At 43.6% G+C, this 23,044-nt stretch overlaps 2 long non-coding RNA genes across 3 annotated transcripts; one reads left to right on the top strand and one right to left on the bottom strand.

Moving 5' to 3' along the window:
- Positions 1 to 202: 202 nt before the first annotated feature.
- Positions 203 to 6,565, bottom strand: LOC109369480. Its single transcript, XR_002118581.1, has 3 exons — positions 6,491 to 6,565; positions 1,364 to 1,517; positions 203 to 1,188 (listed from the first exon to the last, which is right to left on the bottom strand). It is a non-coding gene; the product is annotated as an uncharacterized LOC109369480 (long non-coding RNA).
- On the top strand, positions 4,556 to 18,832 carry LOC109369481. 2 transcript variants are annotated; one of them, XR_002118582.2, is made up of 3 exons: positions 4,556 to 5,640; positions 17,203 to 17,423; positions 18,670 to 18,832. It is a non-coding gene; the product is annotated as an uncharacterized LOC109369481 (long non-coding RNA). The 2 variants fall into 2 exon arrangements; XR_002118583.1 differs by lacking the exon at positions 4,556 to 5,640 and adding an exon at positions 14,827 to 14,862.
- Positions 18,833 to 23,044: the final 4,212 nt, after the last annotated feature.

Raw genomic sequence — 23,044 nt, 5'->3', positions numbered from 1 at the left:
TGGAGTGAATTTTTACTACTGAGTTATAAACCCCTGGAGTAGCGGTTTCTAATAAAAATGCTGACAGGCCCTTAATGGCAGCGGCACGAGTAGTGCAGCTGTAATAAAGAGAAAAAGGGAATCATCAGGCTTGCTTTTTTATTTTATTTTATTTTATTTATTTTATTTTTATATAGTAGGCCTTTGAGAGAGGAGCCATTGCTGACGATATTCATGGAGCACCGCTCTGAGCCATAAAATTGTTGACAAATATACAGTCTTTATTCAGAGCACCAAAACCCCAAATATTTTCATTTGGCAATTCAGCAGCTGCCAGTGACAAAGGACCCAGTGAACATTAAGTCTTTAAATTATTTATTGTGAACACCACATCTCACATAAAAAAAATAAATAAATAAAGAAGCGTTAGCAATATTAGAAAGCATCTGAGTGGAAAAACTGATTATTTTGTTATTCAGCGCCTGCATTGCTTGACATTTTTCATGTTGGTTATCTGCAGCGCTGCACGCTGTTGGGAGAAACTATTTTTCCTGCGTTGAAAAGTCGTTTATAGAGCAAGATACTGATCGTATGGAAATGAGGAGCAGTGGCATTCATCAGGCTGGGGCATATATACAGAGGCACCTTGATCCCATGCAGAGTGCCCAGCTCCAGCCTGGGCAGGACCCAGTGGGGCAGCGTGCTGGCTGCTGGCTGGAATGCAAGCGAGAGGGACTTTGGAGCTGGTGTTCCCAAGGGAATCTGTATATGAAGTCGTCCTTGAAAGTCCTCTCCAGCACTCAAAGTTGATTCTGTGACATGTTTGTAAAGCCTGACACAGTGAGTAGGGCTGCTGGACCTCGTATTGAAAGCTGAAAGAAGGCAGAAGAGCAGCTCGGCAGCTGAAGTGTTGTGCCACTTGGGAGAGTACCTCTCGCTCCTTCAAGCTGAGATGTAGCTGTTTAGTGATGCTGTAAAATATCCCAACTTGGTCTTAAATGAGGCCATAACATCTTATGGGGGTGCTCATTTTTAATGCTTCAGAATCAGCCTGAACTTTTCTTTGCAAGCTGTTTAGTATTATTGCTCATTTTACATTTGACATTTGTCCTGGGTAGCTGGACAGCTGAAGTTATGCAGTCAGACCTTTTTATTCTCGAGCCCAGGTGGAGGTGTGTGTTTGAGCAACACCGGATCTGGATGCCTCACCTGTATTTAAAATGAGAACTTACTGTCTTGTCTGATTACTCCCACTTTTAACAGTCTTTCATCTTTTCTTAAGCATTTTCTGAATACAACAGCACTGTCCAGGCAATGCATTCTAAGAGGCAACGACCTATCTGATGCTGCAACATCTAATAAGCTCCTGGCATCTGATACATACTTGGTTTAGAGACCCTGATCCTTATGTTATCTCCCATCTTTCTTCTGTCTCTCTGTGTGCCAAGAGCTCTGTGCATGCAGAGGTTGGGTGTGCACTGGTTCTCAGCCAGGCCGGTCGCTGAAAGTTGTTATTGATGTTCAGAGTAGATGGCTTCCTGCAATGAAAATAAAGAGCAGGTTTTTTTAATGTGCAAAATCAACCTTATTTTAATTACAGCAGCCCTGGTTGCCACTGTGGTTTAAATGTAATTAGCTTTAATATGCTCTCTGGGTATAGAAGGTCCGTTTCCTTCTCCATCCTGTTCCATTGCCTCTACTTTACCACAGAACTAGTGGGACTGTGGATTCTAAAAGGAGCGAGCTGAGCTGGGAACTGAACTCAGTTAAGTATTTATTTTATCTGATATATTAACTCTAAGTAATTTTCCACAGGAAGGAGTAAAAAAAAACCCAAGGCTTCAAAACCAAGGTAAATATTTCTCTTAAGTCCAGGGTGCTATTTCCAAATACTCTTTTAGGTTTTCCTTTTTCCCAGCCTCTCCAGATCTATTATGCACTTACATGAGCTATAGTAGTTTGTGTGGCTTTTTTTTCCTTGTTATTTATTTAGTTAATTTTTAATTTATTTTTAATGTAGCATACACTTACTTTGAAACTTCAGCTCAGCTAATAACTCAATGATTCTACCCAAGTGCCCGGTATCCATACTGTGCCTATTAGGGTAATGTAAGCTTTTTTACTACCTCTTTGTCTTCTGTAAGGATTGCCAAAATATATTTATGTTGAAATGCCCCAGAGGTTTATTTCTCTCTGGCATGATTCTCAAGTGTTCTCATGTGGCAGCAAACAGGGAGACAGAGATCTGGCAGCTCAGAGGCACAGAAAGCTTGTTTGATCTGCCGTGACCCATTAACAAAGATTTAAAAGTAGTGTAAGAAGAACTGCGCAGAAATGGTGGTGTTCCAAGAATGAAAAGGGCAAAAGTAGAGAAAAATGAAAAACTGATAAGAAATGACCTTACTATATTGGAGCCCACGTCTGAGGTCAGTGCCGTATGTTCTGTCCCTCTCTCAGCAGCAAACTGTGCTGCAGATGGGCTGGATGTGCAAAGGGCATTCTGGGCAACATGATGTGCTTGTAGCAAGCCTTGTAGACAGTTCAGTCTGAGTCTTCAGCCCTGAATCTCGAAAGGGCTTGTGCTCCATGCGAGGGGAGGAAGAAGACTTGAGAGATACCTTAACACGCCATTTAGACAGCCAGCACAAATGCTGGTGCCTGACATTCTAAAGCAGTCCATTTGGGATAATTTACTTTAAATCACATGTTACAGCACTGGAAGCCCTGATGCATAGGTTTCCCTTTCAGAAGTCTGGTGGTGTTAGAACTTAATGTGTAGAAACTTATGCTCAGTCACTTCATACCGTGTTCCAGAGTAGGGCACTCCCTCTTACACCTATCTTGCATCCAAATAAACAAAAACAAAAAGCTGCTCTTGAGCTTTTTCTTTTTAAAGGTGTGATAGAAATCTGACCCAGCAAAGCAGCAGTAACAAAAACTGGGAAAGGACAAGGTTAAAGATATTCTCTGCTGTGCCTCATTATGTGAGCCTTGCAATGGAGCTTGTAATTGCATGAGCGCACAGTCAATCCCTAGTGTGGTAAAGCTGATACAATTTAATATAAGCACTTAAACATAGCTTCATTCCTGAAATCTTGCACTTCTGTTGCTTTAATTACAACAATTACAGAGCTGTTAGGGAAAAAACGTCAGCTTTCCAGGAGAAGGCAACATCAAACACATATCTGGTGTGCCCTGCTCAGCAAATTTCTGCTTCTGAGAACACTCCCAAGTGATCTGTCCTAGTCCTTTGCAGGACTTAGATCTAATGTAGCACAGAACTTCATGCAGACCACCCTCCGAGGTAACGAGATGCAGAGCATTTCAAGTTGAGAACACACAAACAACCTCCAAAAAGTGAGGGAAACTAATTAAAACCAAAAGTAGCCACTCACCACGTGTTTGCAATTGAGACTACAAGTGGGGATGAATATTTCAAGCTCATATTCTGGTCAGGGATGCAGAATGTGGCTGTGAGAGCGGCAGCTGTGGAGCAGAGCAGGGAATTGCCCCTTGCTGGCCTGGAGAAGTAGCATGGAAACTAGTTGGCTGAGGAGAGCTTTCTTCTGGAGAGTTGAGGTAGGATCAGTCGATCCTCGATAGAGTCATAGAATTGCGCAGGTGGGAAAAGATCTTAAAGATCATCAAGTCCAACCACAGCCTAACCATACTACCCTAGCTCTAACAATGCAACTCTTTGCTCATGGGGTGGTAGAAGAAGAATATATGCTGTAAAAATGGATTTCTTTAGGCCCACCATGACTTGCATGAGCATGGCCCTGAGCTAGCCAGCTCAGTTCTCTGATTCAGTTCTCAGTTTCCTAACTGCTGATTAAGGGCAGAAAGGAACCACATCCATTACCATACTGTGCTGAAGACCGCTGTTGTCCAGTGTGTGGATCCAGCAGCAACTGGGAATCCAAGGAGGTTTTCCAGCAGAACACTTCCTTGTGAAAGATGGTGTTCAGGGGAAGGTGGTAGCTCTAGCTCTGGGTTTTTCTACCAGCCTGACTTCTCACAGGCAGCTTATACCAGGGCCGAAGTAATCTGTGGATTCCAACCAGCATGTGGAGGCTGCAACCTGCATGCAGTCAATTTTGCGTGCATTGTACTGAATTTTGTAGCCAATCAGTCTGCTTCTCAATCTCTGTCTGCAGTTGTTCACAGCAAGTCCTATGAGCTAGTACAGTTAACGTCCAGAACATCTATGAAAACCGTGAAGGACCTGGCTATCAGCATGAATCCTTTGCATTTTTAAGTGATCTCCATCCTAAAACAACAACAACAGCAACAAAAGACCATTTCTTACTGTACTTTCTTTTTTTTCTTTCTGTATTTTGATCAGTATTTATTTGTGTGTACTCTCTCTGTGATGACTGCTTAGTTTCCTTAACAGCATCCTGGAGGAACCTGATTCCCCCTGTCTTACAGACTCATTCAGGGAATTTCAGTACATTTGGAGCTTGATTGTTCTTTATGAAGCTATCTTTATTTTTTTCCCCAAATGTTCCATTTGTTCATTTATCACAAGTCGATTTCTTTACTGTAATTTCTATTTATTTGCCTTGGGGAGTCATTGGGAGTCTACAGTTCCCTGGGTTCTCTGGATATCACATCACTGCTTCCAGCACCAGGGTGATTCAAGAGGCAGAATATCACAGCTGGGGCTGAGCCATTTCATCCTTCGGTTCTTCCAGAACTCCTGCACTAATATCCTCTTGTCTGATGATTTGTTGGTGTTCCTTTCTCTATCTGCCTTACGACCTCTCTTACTCACAATTCAATCTCAGAAAGATCCTGAGCCCCCCTAAACAAGGTTCTGGTCTGGGAACTTCTGGTGCTCGCAGCTGTTCCATCATATGTCTGCCATTGACAGGTAAGCAATCACGGCCTTGGTCAATACTTGCAGGTTTAATATTGGATGCTTCTGCTGTTCCCTGGGGAGAGGTAAGTGATGTAATGGAACTGACAATCATTTGAGTGAGCTGCTCCTCTCTGACCTAGATTTGGTCCCAGTCCTATACAGATGCTGCATTATGTAAACAGAGCACGCACACATCTCTCTCTGGGTATAAGAGATGCAAGCATAAAACCTCGTGTGAACAGATGCTGAGAATATACAATTCAGCCTTTGATAACCTCCCGTTACTATTAACCTATGGCAGCTGAGATCATATATTAGTAATACTTGGCCATAATTTTAAGTGACTCAAAAAAATACCCCCCAATTAAATCACTTCATGGAGCAGGTAGAGATTTGATTTACAGCTCTGCTGCTTTCATAATGGGTTATTCCATTGGGGCAAGAAATGTATTGCATCTCCTTGAATTTTTAATGTGTGAATAGTTTGTAAATAATTGATAAAGCCTGTCCTTTATTGTTGATTTGTTGTTTTTTTCCTATTTTTTTTTTCCCACCATTGAAGGAAATAACATTAGTCAGAAGTTTGAAGTTTAAGTCGTCGTCTCTTCCCAAGGTTCAGGGGAAATGAAAACAAACAGGTAGTTTCCTTGCAGGAGAGAAAGGATTCCCTGAACACTGTGACAGGACCAATTGCTGGACCTTGGCCTTATGGGGAAGGAAAACATTGCCCATTAGGAATCGAATTTGCTGTTATGGCTACAGAAGACAACTTTGTTGGAATGCTTGTAGCCCAGGAGGTAAGGAGTACAGCTCTAGCAACAAAATGATTCTTACCCTGCTCTGTGAGGGAATAGTACATTCTGACAGAAAACTGTACGCAGGTGCTAAAGAAGAGCATTTCATCCACAAGTACTTATATCAGCGCTTCTTGGGGCAAAACTAAGGCATCTCCACAGGAGGGAAAATTGGGAGCAGCAATGAGCTTTGTTGGCTTTGCTGACCCATTACAAGCAAAAACAGTTCCTGAGTTGTCCAGAACGAGCTGGGCTGGATGGAATCCAATTAGATGATCTAGGTGTAGCTGAATGCAACTGCTAATGAGATTGGGAGAGTGTTTGTTAAAAGCTGTCTGGCCAGTCTTGTCCTTGAAATGAAAGGAATTTGGGTTATGCTTAGTCCAAATGATATTTGTTCTCAGATTCTTATACTGTGTGCTCTTGTATTGCATTTTCACAGAACTCCACAAATTTTATTCTTTGTATTAAGTTGTTTGGGATCCGTGCGTGTTAGTGGTACTATGTTTTTCTGTTTGTTTTTAATATATTAAGCCTCAGTAATACTCTCTTGTATCTAGTTTGCTGGGCGCTCATCAACCTCATCAACAGACAGTCCCCAAAGTGTGCTCTTACTGCATGCTTTGTTTGACACTTGCTCTCATCAGCATTTAAAAATCTGATATGGTGGTAATTAAACCCTGGGTGCTCTTCAGCTTTTTGGTGGCTTAATTACACCCTGTGCTTTACATGAAACCCAGTTTTGAGTATCAACACCTGTGCTGACTGCTCATAAGCTGTAAAACCAAGGGCAAGCCATTCTCACCTTCAGGCATTTTCCCTTTTCTCTTGTAGATATCAAGGAAAATTGTACCTTAATTCTTTGTGCGTTGAGTTTTTCTTTGGCTACCATGCTGACACACATTGATTGAGCAGAACAGAAAATCTCCAACGAGACACTTTGAAGCCATGCAATTCTTGAGTCACAATGGAGATTCTCCCCAGTCACCTGTGAACGGCCTTTCTGCTAGTGGGGCATTTGATCCTGATTTTGAATGGCTTTATCCATATGTTTAATAACATTGGACGGTTTGAATACACGCACTTTTCAGTCCTGCCAGTTGATCTTGTTCCTGGCTAGTTTTCACTTGGACGTGTACAACATCAGGCAGAAAGCAAAGATGGCAAGATTCGTCTCCACTGAAAGCTGGTTGTGGTCTGGGGCCAGACCCAGCCTTGCCTTGGGCAGATATAATTTCCTTAGGCATCTCTGAATGTGGAGGCTAGTGATGTGTAATACAAAGTGTGCGGGAGACTGATACAGTGCCTCCTACCCATCATTCAGAGCTTTGTAAGAGCAGTTTTGCCTTTGAAAGTGGTGTAATTAGCCAAAACAGCAAACGGCAAGTTGGCACTGTAAGCACAAAGTGCTTGACAGTGCAAGTAAGCAATTAAGGGTTAGCTGCATTGCAGATGAATCAGCCTTTTTTCACTGTGCATGGTTTTTACGGAACGAAATGCTTCCCTTGGGTGAGAGTGAGTGAAGGGCCTTAATACTTTTATCACTGAGGAATTCATTACCTTGGGCAACGGGGTGAGGGAAGTCAGAAAGCACCAGGAGTACCTGGAGTCTCACTCTGAGCAGAGAACACAGCCAGAAATTTGATTTTACTGGCACAGTTGGTAAGCTTTGAGTTAAACCGGTGTTAATAAGGTATGGTTTTCCCTATGGCTGCTTTCATTTAATCCCATGTCTGCAGTTCTCTGTGATGTTGGTTTTTTTTGATTCTCAGGTACATGCACACCATGCTGTCTTTTATGCAGCAATATTCATTTGCATCCTGGTTCTGTGAAATGAGCTGTCCCTGCTCTCTCACTGCCCTCCCCACCCATCAGAAGTGCCTGGCCTCAGCTGAGCACAGCACAGCTTCTCCTTCAGAGTTTGGGAAAAAAGAGTACTTTCTGGGGAGAGAGGTTTGTGTGAGTTACGAAGGTTTTGGTAAAAGGAAAGCTTCTTGCAGTTCTACTCACATTCTCTTGATTTCATAAGTATCTAAGCTGTATAAATTCTAAGGAAAGGCTTTTGGCTCTCAATTCTTAAGTATTTTTTTCTTTTAAAAAAATGTAGGAGACAGGTTCTGATCCCAGTTTTGCATCCTCTTCTATAGACATACCAACCAAATTAAGTGCAGAGGGTTTTGTTGCAACCAGGATTGATTCTCCACCTGAAGGCAGCATGAATGTAAGAGGATAGCTCAGCCCGAGATGAGCATTTCTCTTATATGGCTCTTTTATAACTGAAGTTATCTTCAGCATTGATGTGCTACTTCAGAGTATGATGACTCCTGGCTCAGTGGGACTTAGTGTTTTTAATGAAGCGTATCGGTTGCGTTACTCACTTAACTGAAGCTGAGGTCTTGTTATTTCAGGTGCTTCCCATGCAGTAACTGTTGGACAGTGATGGAGGCAACAGAAATAGGGCAGGGCTGGGGACAAAGGTATTGTTCCTGTGGTTTGGGGTGACCTCTGGAGCAGGTAGGGGACCATACAGGGGCCACGGGCAATGAGCTGCCCTAATCTTGTCCCTAGATGCCATGAACAGGGCTAAATATGGAGATTTGAGAGTTATTTGGTAATTGGTTGTTATTTGTATCTGTTCCTTCATTCAGCCCGCTCCGTCCTAGGCTGGCCACCGATCTACTCAGCAGTGTAGTGCAGGTCACTTCTCTCTGACCCCCGTTTCCCTTTGTGCCTTTTTATCCTCTCCCCAGAAAAACTGAAGCAGTGTGCCTCCAGGCAATGTTTGGTGATAAAAGGCAAACGTTATTGTAACAAAATCTTGCAATCATCCTGCTAGTTAGGATGCTGTTAGTATCATGGTACTCGCTCTGTTAGGTATTATAGATGAGATTAAAGAAAGTGCTGTCCTTGACAATTTAAATCCTGAACAAATCAGTGAGCAATATCTGCATTATAAATGCTGGACCAGAACACACATCAATCTGCTAACAGTGAAAGAGGAGGAAACCCCCTATGTCTAAGGGGGGTGGGGGGGAATCAGGTTCTGTTATACATCTAGCTGCTACCAGAATAGCATTGCCACTTCAATCTTATTCAAATGATGTTTTTAGCTCAAGGTATCATCTCCTTGCAGAGGCTGTAATCATTCTTATGGCCTCCTTGACCCCAGAAGCTAATAAAAAGGTCTGGGGAGGGATGTCTTCTGTCATTTGTTCCACTTAAAATGAAAAATTGGTAAGTTAAGGGTGACTTTGATGCAGTCCTATGTATTTATACAGAATTTACAAAGACCCGTGTCCCTGAAGGCAGCAGGACACAAGAAAGCTCACTTAAAAGCTGTCAGCTTTGGCTTTTCCTATGGCCATGTTGCTGATCCATGCTCTATGTGTATGCCTTTTTCTTTTCTGTCCTTTCAGTGCCTATTTTTTCTTTTCCTATTTTTTGGTCATTTCCACTGATCAGTGCCTTCTTCCCTGGAAGCGCTGCCTGACATCTTTGGAAATATCTCTGTAGAAAAGTTAGCTCTTTTTGTTAGGAATAACAGTCTCCTGGCTTTATATTACTCTTTCTTCTAGGCTGTTGAATGCATCGGTGGGGTCTGTATCAGCCCAGAAGAGAAGTGTTTGTTTGCCCTGCATTAGAGTCAGAACCCCACAGGTGCCAGGACTTTGCTGTTAGGAATTTAATATGCAGAGCAGTGAGGGCCTCACCCTGAAATCTTATGCAGGCATCAAGGAAAAGGAGGTGATGGACGTTTATAAAGGAGATTGCCTATGGCAGCGTGGCAGGAAGGCGGGATTTATTCTACCTTAAAATGGGAGAGATGTAGTTGTGGCTGTTCCTCCCAGGTGGTCAGGCATTTCCCCTGCAGGTCAAGGAATTGCAGTATCTAGACTCTGAGCTGGATGAGGAACAGGGCTTCTGGTTGTGTGGCTTTGGAAGGAGACTGATAGGTGCTGGGGGATGAGTGACCTCGTTGTGAATGCTTGCTCATTCGCATGTCAGCCATCCAGCTTTCCTTCTGAAGCACTGAGCTCCTTTACTTGGCTTTAAGAGAAGTTCTGGCTACAGAACATTTTGGAAGATCAAGCCACAGGCGTCTGTGTTTGTGTGCTCAGGTGGATCTGTGCTCCTACCAGGCACTCAGTTCATGAGTTGCAGCAGCAGTAGCTACAAGCAGTGCTATGGTCATGCTGCTTACAGCAGAGCTGGGCTCAGAGCTCACTGTAGCTCTCTGTCCTTCTCCATTGTCACTTCAGTGCAGAAATGCACTCCTGCAAGCTGTGAAGTGCCATTAATTCTTCAGGAAACCTCACCTGACACTTTTTCATGAAAGCTGTGTGAGAAATCAAGAGCATCCCTTCAAGCTTCTCATAAGTACATGCAGCAATGAAAGAGACTTCTGTATTGCACTCAACTGTGCCACAGACAGGGATGCCATATCCTGTTGCTTTGCTCGAGAGAAGCATTTGTGTGCTGGAGCAGGGGTGAATTTAGTGGTAGGAGGAAGAAGCTGGCTGCTATCTCCTGTGGCCACACCACAGTGCCTGGCATGATGCACAGCGGGGCAGCAACAGGGCGCCGTGTCACTGCTGGCTACGGTCCCATCTGACCCAAGGATATCTCATTCAGTCTCTGCAGCCAGGTGTTTGGGCTTCTTATTCTCATCATTCACAGTTCTAGGCCTGAGTGATGGCTCTGGACACACCCTGATGTTTCCATATACCGATGTGCCTGAAATAGCTCTGTGACTGGAGATAAAACGAAAACTGGATGTTGCACTAAAGCCTTATATTCCTTCCATTGCTATTTATTTTCAGGCATGTTGCTGATCGCAGGATACATCTCAGATCTGAGATAAAAAAGAATAATTTTCCTTTGCTAGCAGAATTCAGTTATTTTAGTGTGAAGTACAAGCTAGGAGCTGAGGCCTGTTTTGAGCTAAACAAGGTCAGTGCAGCTAAACTATACTGAATGTGAGCCAGCTCCTGAAAAGTTGAGGAAATCAGAAAATCTGCAGATTCTATTAATGTGAACTGCTCTGGATGCTTTTGGAATACAAAATCAGCAAGAACAAAAAAGTATTTTGGGGAACTGATGTGCTGGTGCAGTGCAAAATCACAAACAGCCAAGAACAAGCAAAGATTATTCAGATAATGGTCTCAACTGAGAATAGCTTATCAGGCCAATTAGCCATTATAATGTAGCTGCCTTATGACTAATTTGAGCAGTTTGTGGTGGGTGATGATTATCTTATGGCACTTGCGTGAGCAGAGCAAGCAAAGACATGGGCTGCAGTTTTGTAGAGAAATGTCTTGCTGGAAACTTGTCTACAGTGGTCAGCTTTCAAAATGGGGATGGCTGCATTAGATATTTCTGAGTGTCCTTTCTGTGGAGCCTGGGGGGTCACTGGGGAGGGGTGCAGGAGTTGCTTGCTAGGAAGGACCCTTCAGAGGAGAGCAGAAGGAGATGGGAGATGGGAATGCAGTTACCTCTGCAGTGCCTCTGGTGTGGATTTCTTCCCTGGTGGAAACAGTTGGAGTGACTGCACCTAGGTTTTATCTGGGACTGGAACACTGAAGAGGGTATGTAGGGTCCTGCAGCCAACTCCTGATGAAGCCTGCTTTGAGTGCAATGTCACTGAGCTCCAGTCCAGGTCTGAGCGGGGCTGGAGCCAAGAGCCTGGCTGCTCCAATTCATCTGCTGAGTTACATCTCTTCAGATTAATTTGAAATTTTGGGTGTAGGAACTCCTTCCCAAAAGGATTGCTAATGATGGACAACAGCAGAGATTGAATGTGCCAGAAAGGAAGAAGGGGCAGGAGGAAACACCAGCCCCCTGCGATCAAAGGTGTGAAAAGAAGCTTTTAGGAGAAATTAAGTGCTGAGTAAAAATGAACTCCTGTGTTCAGAGGGGCTTGCTGACACAAACAGTGACCTCAGTTCATTGGTTCTGGTTGCACATTGTGCACTATACCAGACTTCCAAGCAATGCCTGCCTGTAGCTTAGGAAGTCAAATATCTTCCTTTTCCTATAGGAGTTGTCATTTTCTCCATAGAAATTGTAGGCTGCAATTTAAGGGTTTGTCAGTAAGAGGGTGACTATAATTATATTGAATATAATTGAGGAAGAGATGATCACAAAAAAATGAAGAGGAGAGCATTACGAGAGATGGCTGAAAACAATAGGGCATGTCCTACTGCTTATTCTTATTGTCATTTTTAATGTGCTGCTGCTTAATGACAGAGGTGAGCAGAGTCCTGCTGCCCACGATGGGGAAAGCTAAGTTCATAATGATGGTTTGTGGCTCAGTGAGTGCATGTTGCACCTAATGAGCAAAGGTGTCAGCAGTGTACATTTGGGACAGGGAAATATTGGAAGCACTATTGCTGCATAGTGAATGGGTAATGGCAGCAATCAGAAGAATAGAGAAGGAACCAAGAACTGCCTCCCTTACAGTGATGAAAGAGTATCTGCCATGCTGGTTTGGATACTAGGAAAGAGCATGATGTCTAGGAATATTTTAAGAAGAACTCTGAATTCTTGAAGAATGGAAATGTAGTGAAGCAAAGCATTGGTAGGTAGAGGGATTTCTAGAGACAAAGGTCTGAAATTGATGCTGGCATCAGCTGGTAAGAAAAATATAGATGGCAGCCTGCAAGGGAAAAGTCCACCTCAGGTTTCTTATCCACAACTGTTTCTTCTGTTTGTGCATTATTTTTTGTATGAATAGATGGAAATTGATGTGTGAAATAGCCTGAGTGGTCTTTATAAAGAGATGGGGGAAAGAGTTCTCATACTTAAGCCTGGATGCTTCTGTCTTTATCTGCTCATTGTTTAAATTGCCTAATTGCTCTGTTTTTGTTTATGTAGTCTAACTTCCTGTTACAATACAGAGATTTTAATTCAGCATTAGAAGATTATTTAAAGATTGTTTTTATGTTTGTATTATTTGGTGCTTTAAAAAGTACTTCACAGCCAAAACCTTAAAGCTTCCAGCTGAAGAATGTAAAGCAAGTTACGATCTGTTAATTAGAAAAGAGAAAGAAATCGTTAAGCTAGTTAACACTTGCTGTGCTTGCTGTTGTGTGCTCTTTGCAGGACCTCTGCACTTGGTGCCTTCTTACAGCCCTGCTTGCAATATCAGGCTGAAGGGATGCTCTGCACTGCCCCAGTACCAGTGACTGTTGCATGGAGTCTTTGACCCAAAATAACTTTGGGGGTCTGTGTTGGCTGTTTGCTGTGTCAGGCTGTCAGATGGTAATAAGTTCTGTTGACCATGAATGCTTCTATGAACTGTTTGCTGTATTTGAAACAATACTCAGCTGGCATCCTTGCTAATGCTAAACTGACATGGATACAAGGCGAAAAGCAACGGGCAAGAGAAGGCAGGCAGGCAGTGTAGTATTTCATGAATAAGCTGAAGAAAACATGGAATTTTATATCTGTTGGCTATGCAACTGATGGTGTACCTGAGTTTTGTCAAACCTGATTCCTTTTTTGTTCCACACATTTTGCTCACCATTCCAGACCACATGTATCTGCAAAAACTGTTCCACTACAACATCACCCCATGACTGCTTATCCTCTGGGCAATGCCAGGCTGGCAAAGGGAGGAAGACCTGTGTGCTATCAACAGCTGTGAGGCTGGAGCAAGGGGGGTGATGTTGAAGCACGTGCCTGCCCCGTGCCCTCAGCACATCTGGCGTTTGTTGCCAAAGGCCTGGAACAACAGGGTCCTCTGTAGAGCAGCTGAGCTGACCACTTCAAGGCCAGGTTGGATGTGGCTCTGGGCAGCCTGGTCTAGGGGTTGGCAACCCTGCACATAGCAGGGGATTTGCAACTTGATGATCATTGTGGTTCTTTTGAACTCAGGCCATTGTGATTCTATGATTCACTTGTCGTGGGGCTCCATCTCAGGCTGGTTCCTCCAGTGGCGTGTTCACTTGTGTTCCTGTTGAAGATGTGAGTGTCTGTAGCAGCCCATGAGTACAGTGCAGAGAAAGAGAGCACATTATGATGCTTCTGACCATCTGTGAGGTCTTCCGTTTCCTGTTCTTACTGGCACTGGGCTCTCCAGGCTTTGAGTGAGAGGCTGAGGGGCTCAAGTGTCTCATCTCCAATATATTTCTGCAAAATGGAAGGGAAGAATCATCGAATCACTGAATGGTTTGGGTTGGAAAGGATCTCAAAGAAACTCTCATCTAGTTCCTACCTGCTGCCACAGGCAGGGTTGCCACCTGCTAAATCAGACACTGGCTCAGGCTGCCAAGGGTGCCATCCAGCCTGGGGATGGGGCACCCACACCGCTCTGGACAGCAGTGCCAAGGCCTCACTGCTCTCTAAGAATTTCCATCTAACATCTAACCTAAATCTCCCTTCTTTTAGTTTAAAACCATTCCCACTTTTCCTATCACTATCAGCCCATGTAAACAGTCAATTTCCCTTCTGTTCATACGCTCTCATTAGGCCACAATGCGGTCTCCTTGGATCCACCTCTTCTGCAGGCTGAACAAGCCCAGCTTCCTCAGCCTGTCTCCAAAGCAGAGGCACTCCAGCCCTCTGAGCACCTTCTTGGCCTCCTCCGGGTCTGCTCCAACAGCTTTGCATCTGTCTCGCTCTGATTTATAGGAGGGAGATGAGGTTCTTTTAATATTATATACCTGGCGTGAGATTAAGAAACAACAGTTCAAATGTTGGTCCAACCAGTTTATTATAAATCTTAATTAGGGAGATGGGGAAAGGGAGGACGGACATTATTATGAATTAGGGTAATGGGGAAGGGAAGGAGGGCGATAGAAAAGAAGAAGCAAGGAGTCTTTGTAGGCAGCAAGAGGAAGATAGTCATCACCATGGATCCAGCGTGGTTCATAGTTCAGTCATTGATCTTCAGGAGCGGTGGGTTGTCAGGCATTGTTGTTCTGTTGACAACGACGACGCCGGCCACCACGACTATGGCGATGATGGCCCCTTTTCAATGCTTTCAAAGTGGTCAAGTCAGCTTGTATAGGGCTGCTGAATCACACCCTGAACCTCTGATTGATCACCTGAGGCGAGCAATGAGTCAGCCGTGGGAGCACAGGTGAAGGCAAATCACCTGTGCTGCAGAAAGGGGTGGAGCCTGGCTGCACCTCTCCTAGACCCATTTAAGAGCTGACTGAGAGCAGGGAAGGATCTCTCTGGAGATCTGCTCCATCAGAGTTCATCTCGCGAGCCCAGGACAGGGTGAGTGACTTTCTCTCATTACTCCAATATAAATTACATTAGCCAAGCTCTCCTGGATATATACACACACACACACACACACACACACACACACACATGTATGTACACACACACACATGTATGTACACACACACACATGTATGTACACACACACACGTACACACACACACATACCATCTGTATATCCATTGACCATATACTATCTGTGTATCCATTGATTATACACAGCTATCTTTGGAGTGGCAGCTTCTGGCTCTGGGATCTCCGCAGGGAACTCCTTTGCTCCTATCTTCCTGGCCTTGCCAGTAGATAAGAGGGAGCAGGGAGATGCCCACTTGTATCTTGCCTTCACAGGATACAATGGTATTACCCCCCAGTCTCCCATAGCAAACAGGAGTTACTTGGTCACAGGCTAGATCTTCCGCCAGTAAACTGTCCTTGAGCACTATCTTCCGAAGGCAAACAGCCACACGGTGATGTTGATTGCCACATGGCAACACCCATCACTCCTCTTCTAGACAAGTCAGTCTTATCACAAGAAATACCTCAGGCAGCAAGCTTTGAGCCAAAAAACAAAGAAGGATTCTCACCGCATCCCAGGGCTGGGAGCACTACTCCAGATGGGGCTCCATGAGTACAAAGGAAGTTCCCATAGGAAGCATAACATGCAAAAAGTTCTGTGTGTGCATGGGAGGGGAGTACTTGGTTACAAGAGATCTGAATGGAGACAAATGAAGAAACAAGCCAGTGTCTGGGGGAGATGTGTCTGTGAGCTGTGCAGGGCACCAAGTGGTGCTGAGCTGGCACAGGCAAGCCCCACTATGTACCAGAAGCGCAGTGCCTGAAAAATGGAAAAAGGGAAACAGGCATCCAGCTGGGGCACTGGGATTTAAGAGTTCCTGTAGTCTGGAGCTGGAGGTCCGCTTCTGCTCACTCTTAGGAAGGAAGTTTTTGGTGTTGGGGTGCTTAGGAAGCACATCTGCTCAAGGGTTTGGGGTTTGCTGCTGAGGAATAGCTCTCTGGGAAGGCCTCGTGCTGCCTTGTACCTGTGTTCTCCTTCAGTACCCGTGCTCCTGTGCCTGGAAAGCACAGACAATTGAATGTGTTCGTCAGTTCTTTTGGGGCACAGTTTTGTGGCATTAATTTGCAGAAGTGTTTTCCTAACTGTGTTTCAGGTAAATTACTGTTTTCTATAAATTAGTACTTTCCTGCAGATGTGGGTTTAGATTGTTTTTCTTGTGGATTACGAGTCTTGTGAATTGTTTCAGCGATGCTTTTAGGAGAATAAATAGATAAAACAGAAATAAGAACTGTTTGTGCCAAGACTTGATAGATGTTTTCTCATTTCTGAAACAAGCAGGCAGCTGGTTGATAGTTCCATTTTTTTTTTCCTTTTTTTTTTTTTTTTTTTCCCCTTGAACTCTGCTGAGAGGCAATCAGGCAAACACTGTAGAACTGAGATTTAGGTGCTGTGTGTGGGCTTGAAGCACAAATACTGCAATTAAAACATACAGCACATTGCTAAGGCTGGAAAAGTGAAGCAGAACAGAGTGTTACACTGAGGTGATGCAGGTTTATCCCTGTGCTGTGTTTGTGCAGTGAGGCCCAGGCTGTCCTGAATGCCCTCATGAGTGCTGCTGCTCCCTTCCCAAGCTTTCTGCTGCTCGTGAACAGACTGGGCCTTGCTGTACTGTTGGACCAGGTGCAAGGGACTGTGTGGCTCACATTGCTCTTAACTGTTACAAAACATGTCAAAATACGAACTTTTAAAAGTATGGAGGTGTTAACAAAAAGTCTGGTTCCTTTTGCCCTAAAAATGCACTCTTGTTTGTGGTGTACGATCGCTTTGGCTCTGTCGAATTATGAGTGTGCTTTTAGGAACTCCATAAAGGTACCTGTTGCAGTGTTAAGTGTTCAGCTTCCAGCAACCCAATCCCTGCTGTGAATTTCTTCTCTGCCGTGTCCTAAATCATGTCCAGAATCCCTGTCCAACGGCTGCTTAGTTACTCTTCAAATGTGCAGTTGCTGAGGTTACTATGGAGGTGTGGTGCGATAGGGAATTAATCTGGCTGGAATAGGGAGGGGGTAATTGCCTTGACTGCATGTGGGAGGGGAGCACGAGCCTTATTGTGTCTGTATGATATGTAGTGTGCAGTACAGCAGTTTTGGTGCCTCTAGTTCACATTTGCAGAGGATGACCCCGAGCGTTTCTGTGAGATGTCCCAGGGTTCAGTAACGTCACATCAAACAAGAGAGCAGGAGTTGTTCATTTGTTTGATTTACGCTTAACAGAACTCTTCACCACCACCTGAATCACTGTTAAATATCTTTGCTTTTCAGGAAGTGTTCAGTGCACCAACTGGAACGGAGCAAGCTAGGAAGGGACTTCCGCAGGAGGGGCTGCAAATCTTCCCAGCCATCACAGGAGCAGCGCAGCCCTGGTCCTGAGGAGGCGATTAAGAATCAAGGGCCTGTGACAAATAGCCCTTCAGAGGAAGTTAGCTTTTGTGGGAGCAACTTGAGCTGACCCTTGAAGTAGGGTAGTTGCCCAGAAACGATATGTAAGCGTGCCTGGCAATTCATATATTTTAGTTTCTTGCCCTTCTGATTGTAATTAAGTGCCTCTACCAGATCAAAAGCTCTTTTGACTCATTTGGAAATAAAATTACTGTGCCTCCTCTGTAAAGTTTAGGGAAACCTTAATGAAACAAATTCTGTCAAGTGCTTTACTACCCCAAGATATTTATTTTAAATGAAACCAGTACAGATTTGTAGTTTAAATTTGTTGCATGTGTTGTGTGGAATCTTTTTGGGAGATCATTGATTCCAATAGCACTGAATATTGAAGCACTGGGAATTTCAGTTTTCTAATCTACCACCTATCTCCCTACCCAGATCCCTGCCAGCAGAATATAATTTATTCTCATTTAAATTCTAAAACATTGGAGCCTGTTTAACTTGAGTGTGCCTACACATTCTGGATTTGTCAGTGTATTTCTGGAACTGTTGAACTTGGACTGTATATCTGACAGAATTGTACACTTCATGCCCACCTTGGTCCAGCAGGGCTTGTGACAGCAGAATACAGAAACAATTGCAGTGACATACTGTGCTTTTGTAAAGCTGCTCACAAGCTTTAGTTCTTCACAAAACTTCCTCTATCTCATTCATGTAAACAATTATTTTTGGACTCTGAATGGTAGTAAATGAGAACCCAAATTCAAACTGACTGTATTGAAAAGTTAAAACCAATTAAATTTTTCATATTAGATATAAAATTCTGTGAAATAAAAATTAGATATTGTTTCCCTTGTGCAAAATTTAGAAAGAGGCATATGCGTTTCTTATATTTCAGACCAAGCTCAATTGAATGTTCCGATTCATTGAAAGCTATGTGGATTTCAGTCAGACTTGTTTTATAGGATTTGGTAGGCTTATGTATTAACTCCGCTTTCCTCTCCCTACTGTTTTTGTTCAGACGTTACTCTTGAGACCATAGAATCATGTAATCATATAATGGCTTTGATTGGAAGAGACTTTAAAGACCATCTAGTTCCTTCCCATCTGCCACAGGCAGGGTTCCCAACCACTAGATCAGGCTGTCAAGGGTCCCAGCCTTGAATGCCTTCAGGAATGGGGCATCTGCAGCTTCTCTGAGCCTAGTGCCTCACCACCCTCTGAGTAAAGAACTTCTATCTAATGTCTAACCTTAATTTCCTTTCTTTAAGTTTAAAATCATTCCCCCCTGTCCTACAACTACAACTGTGTAAAAAGCTGATTTTCCTCCTTTTTATAACTTCTTTTTAGGTCCAGAAGGCGACAGTGAGGTCTCCCTGGATCCATCTCTTCTCCAGGCTGAACGAGCCCATCTCCTGCAATCTGTTTTCACAGAGGAGTGCTCCATCCCTCTGAGCATCTTCATGGCCTCCTCTGGGCCCACTCCAACAGCTCCATGGCCTTGTGCTGGAGGTCCCAGGCCTGGACACAGTACTCTAGGTGGAGCCTCACAAGGGCAGAGCAGATGGAGACAATCTGCCCTGCCCTGCTGTCCATCTCTCTTTTGATGCAGCCCAGGATACTCTTGGCCTTTCCTGTTGACTATATAATTCATGGGCATGGAGACAAAAGTTCAGTTCTGAATAACCCTGAACCCACCATGGTCAGTTCAAGACATTCTCTCACTCAGCATGCAGGAGTGATGTGTTAGACCTCTGAGCAGTGCTCCAAATATGGGGACTAGGCAAGTTGACCAGACACTTGACTGGCTTGATACCATATTCTGATCTTTAGAACCTACTCTTTACCGATTACTTGGGTCACTCATCCCTGTGGAATGCTGGTAATGCCTGTTCAGCGTCTCCCTTTGCAGCTGTGGAATCCCCTACACCTTCAACACTCCACGCCATCTCTACCAGCATGTTCAGGCAAAACCTCTCCTCCACCTGATCGTTTCTACAGAAAGCAGGTGACACTGTAGACGCACCTGTGGATAATCAGCTTAACAAATGCAACAAATCTCAATTGCACTTGTGGGAACATAGGGTGGAATGGTGATTGCACTAGACTTGAGAGAACAAAGATTTGTGGTCCATCTCTGCTCAGTGTGGATTTGTTTGGCGTGGTTCGTTGCTGGGGAACCTTTGTGCAGAAAGAAGAATCCATGGAACTCTCTAAAGAGCACTGCTGATTGTCAAAATGAATGTTTCCACGTGAGTAAATGTTGATGAGCCACCTTCCTAGTGCTGGTTTTGGGAATACTTGTATTTTCACCCCACACTGTGCAAGAGGCTATTCTGCTTGTGATCGTTTTCTGTTTTCTGTTTGCTTTCTGTTTGCCTTCTGGATAATGAAAGTGAGCAAACTCCCTGGCCCTTTTCTGTCTCGAAAGTGAAATGTTTAGTTTATAAAAACTGTATTTTGACCATAACTCATCCTCAATCCCCATTCTCTCTTCCTGTAGTCTTTCTTGTTCATTCTTTACACATGTTCACAAACAAGTAGGCAGTATGGTCACCAGGAACGCAACTCTGGGAGACTGCAAGAGAAGATTGCAAGGAGAATGGAAGCAATAAGCATTTATCTTGCACCAAAGGAAATTCTTTTATAGCTTCACAGATACAACCTCTTGCTAATTTACAGACACAGTATGTCCTTTTTACTCCATTTTGCTTGGGAAACTCGTCCAGACAGATGAAAATACAGCTGACAGATACAAAATAAATTGAGATTATATAGGTCAAAGTGGTGGAGGAGGGTGTGTCACTGTGTTCACGTTCAATTGCTGTCATCTCTCTCAAATGCTCTTCCTTTCTCACATTGTATCATTGTGTTATGTCATTATGTTGTTACAGGAAGAAAAGCCTTTTCTTTTGTAGAAACTCAGCTGGAGTTGGGACAAGTCTTTTTCAGAGGTGTCCAGTAATCAGAACTACCGAGTGCATTTCATAGACTCAGTTAGTCTGATCTGTTTTCTACAACCCTGGGCAATACAGAAGCTGTTAAGGATCTTGGAGCTGCATTTTTCCCCCAGTATTCTAGGAATGCCAGTGCATTGCTATCCTTTATGTACATTGCCCTCCTAGTAGCTTGTGTATTTTAACAAGAGGGAGGCTCAGCATCGCTTCCCACCTATTTAGAGAAGTAGAAATACTCAGCATTGGCTGAATGCTGTACTATTTGCATTGGCTGGATGATAGAGATCTAACTCATGCACTCTAGACTGTGCTACTTGAGCAATTGCTCTACTGCGTGAAGCACAGAGGTTAGTGAATCCATGCAGAATGCATCGATGCCTGGTTATATGGCTCAGAATTTCCAGTGGTGATTGTTTTCTTTTGATGGCTTATGAAAAAGGGAGGGGTGCCCTCACATCCCACTGTTTTTGTTGTAGATGTGTTGTTAAGCACAGCTGCTTTAGCTTAAATAGGAATCGTTCCTCTGGCTTTGCAAGAATTGCATTTCTTTAAGCTGCTGCAATTTTTAATTGTGTAACACTCTGTGAACATCACATAGTGCAGTGATGCACTGAGGAGTGGTAGAGAAGAAAGATTAAGCTGAGGTTTGGAAATTACCATCAATTAATTTTCTCCTGCAGTAATTATTTCATGAAAGTTAGGCATTATAATTTGTCCTTTTTTTTTTTTTTTTCTTGTTATTAGTGGACACCTATCAGATGAAAAATTAATCAAAAAGGTGAGCAACTTAAATCTGAGACCAGAAGTCTTCCAAGACCTTGCTATAGGTGCTTCCCTTCCCTGGATTCTGTCTGCAGTTGGCAGAGGTAACAGAGATGGAAGAAGAAAAGTGAGAAGTTTACACTTAGCTGTAGAAAATAAAAAGTTGGTATTCAAAAGTCATAAATCAACAGTGACATTCAGTCCTTTGTGTATTCAATTTTTTAAAATTCCACAGATCAGAAGGTTGAGCTCTGAGCAATGTCTCTCAGACTGTTGGTCACCTTACCAATTCTCAAGAAAGGAAGATGTTGTCAGTAGTAACAGCACTGCAGCTTGCCCAAGAAACGAGTGTCAGGCCTAACACTCCCTGGTATCACCTAGCTTTTCTGACTACCATTGCTGTGAGAAACGTATTGCTGAAGGTTGGATGTTCATGTTCTGGTTTTACCCTCTGAAGCTTTGGAAAGCTGGCAGAGTGAGTGTTTTGATTCAAACAGGCATCTTAAACTTGGCACTGTTGGCTTCAGGTGAAGCTCTGGTGAAGGTGGAATTGCCATTAAAATATTTTAAATTGTGACTCTTCACGAACTACAATTACAGCAAAATGTTTTCTAAAGTGTCTGATTACACGTAACAGTCAGAATTTCTAAATAAAATGGATAAACATACATTAAGAAAGAAAACAAGTGCAAGTGTCAAGTGCGGAAACCAAGAGAGGGTGCTGAGTGTAATTATTAGAGCTTGCAGGAGGTTTTGTTTCTTTTTGTTGTTGCTGTTTCTTTGGTATATTTAGAAAAAAGAGACTGAACTGTCACCTTTGTAACTGAATCCTTTATCAACAGAATGCAGTAAGTATGAAATAGATCACTTTTACTGCATTTACATGGTTAACTATTCTACCACGTTCTGAGTTTTTCCCAACTCAGTCATTGGAAGATTAGAGCTTTTTTTTTTTAAAACGTAATTGCTTTGTTAAACCACTTCTCTGAAATTAGCATTTAAATAAGAGCAAATTGAGCACTGAGCTGAATTTCCATGAAAATGCGATAGCCCCCAATCCTATTCAATGTATATAAGCAGAGATAGCTGCAGCTCTGCTTACCAGAGTGTGAGAGCAGCCAAGGTCCGCTTGGCATCCAGGGCAGGGACAGCACACCCGTGATTGTCTTTCAGGGCGGTAAATTCTGATCTTGCTGGCATCTCTAAGAACAACTACTGGTACAAAATATTAATGCGTGTCGGGGGCTCTTTTTGGTCTGCTAAAACATTTTGCTATGTGCAGCTTCAGTTTGGGATTCAACGTACTCCTTTCAGATGCAATGATGAATCAAAAAGGAGGCAGAAGGGGAGCTTAGCCATGTGGCATTCCTCCCGAGTGCTGTCTTTTATTATCCTTCCAGATGACAACAGTTGAGTGAGAAAGTGATTTGTGCATTGGAGTCATTTGGGCAGCCTCTAAGGAGGACAAGCGTTTAAGGCACGGTGCAATGCAGGCTGCCGGAGAGCCTCTCAGGTTTCACGTGCACACACCACTGGTTTTGAAAAGAAATGTGTGAGCCAGCTTTGTGGATGCAAACCTAAACTCTCCTGCAGCTCACCTTCAGTTTTGTTTTGGTGGGAAGCCCTGGCCAGCGCTGCTGGGTCTGCCTTGAGTTGAGGGTAAGGACAGAGGGCTTAACTGGGGTCTTCCGGATGGTCTGAGTGTGCAGGAAGGGGATATTCATATCCCATTCTGGGCTGCAAGTTTGCCTCTTTGGTGTGGTCTAACCCAGCAGCAGTTGAATACTACACAGCTCTTTGCTCTCTGATCACTCCCAGTGGGATGGGGGAAAGAATCAGAAAAAAAGTAGAACCTGTAGGTTAAGGTGAAACCTATTTACTAGCGTGGAAAAGGGAGAGAGAAATATTAATGTTATTGTTGGAAATATCCGAATAATTTTGCCAGGACGGTATCTCTGATAAAAGCAGATTTTATTCGCGATTGCAATGGCGGGCGTCCCGCAAGC

Source organism: Meleagris gallopavo, chromosome 11 (assembly GCF_000146605.3).
Source record: "Meleagris gallopavo isolate NT-WF06-2002-E0010 breed Aviagen turkey brand Nicholas breeding stock chromosome 11, Turkey_5.1, whole genome shotgun sequence".
Lineage (NCBI taxonomy): Eukaryota > Metazoa > Chordata > Aves > Galliformes > Phasianidae > Meleagris > Meleagris gallopavo.
The sequence above is the reverse complement of the archived record's forward strand: the minus strand, read 5'-3'. Positions and strand labels throughout refer to the sequence as shown.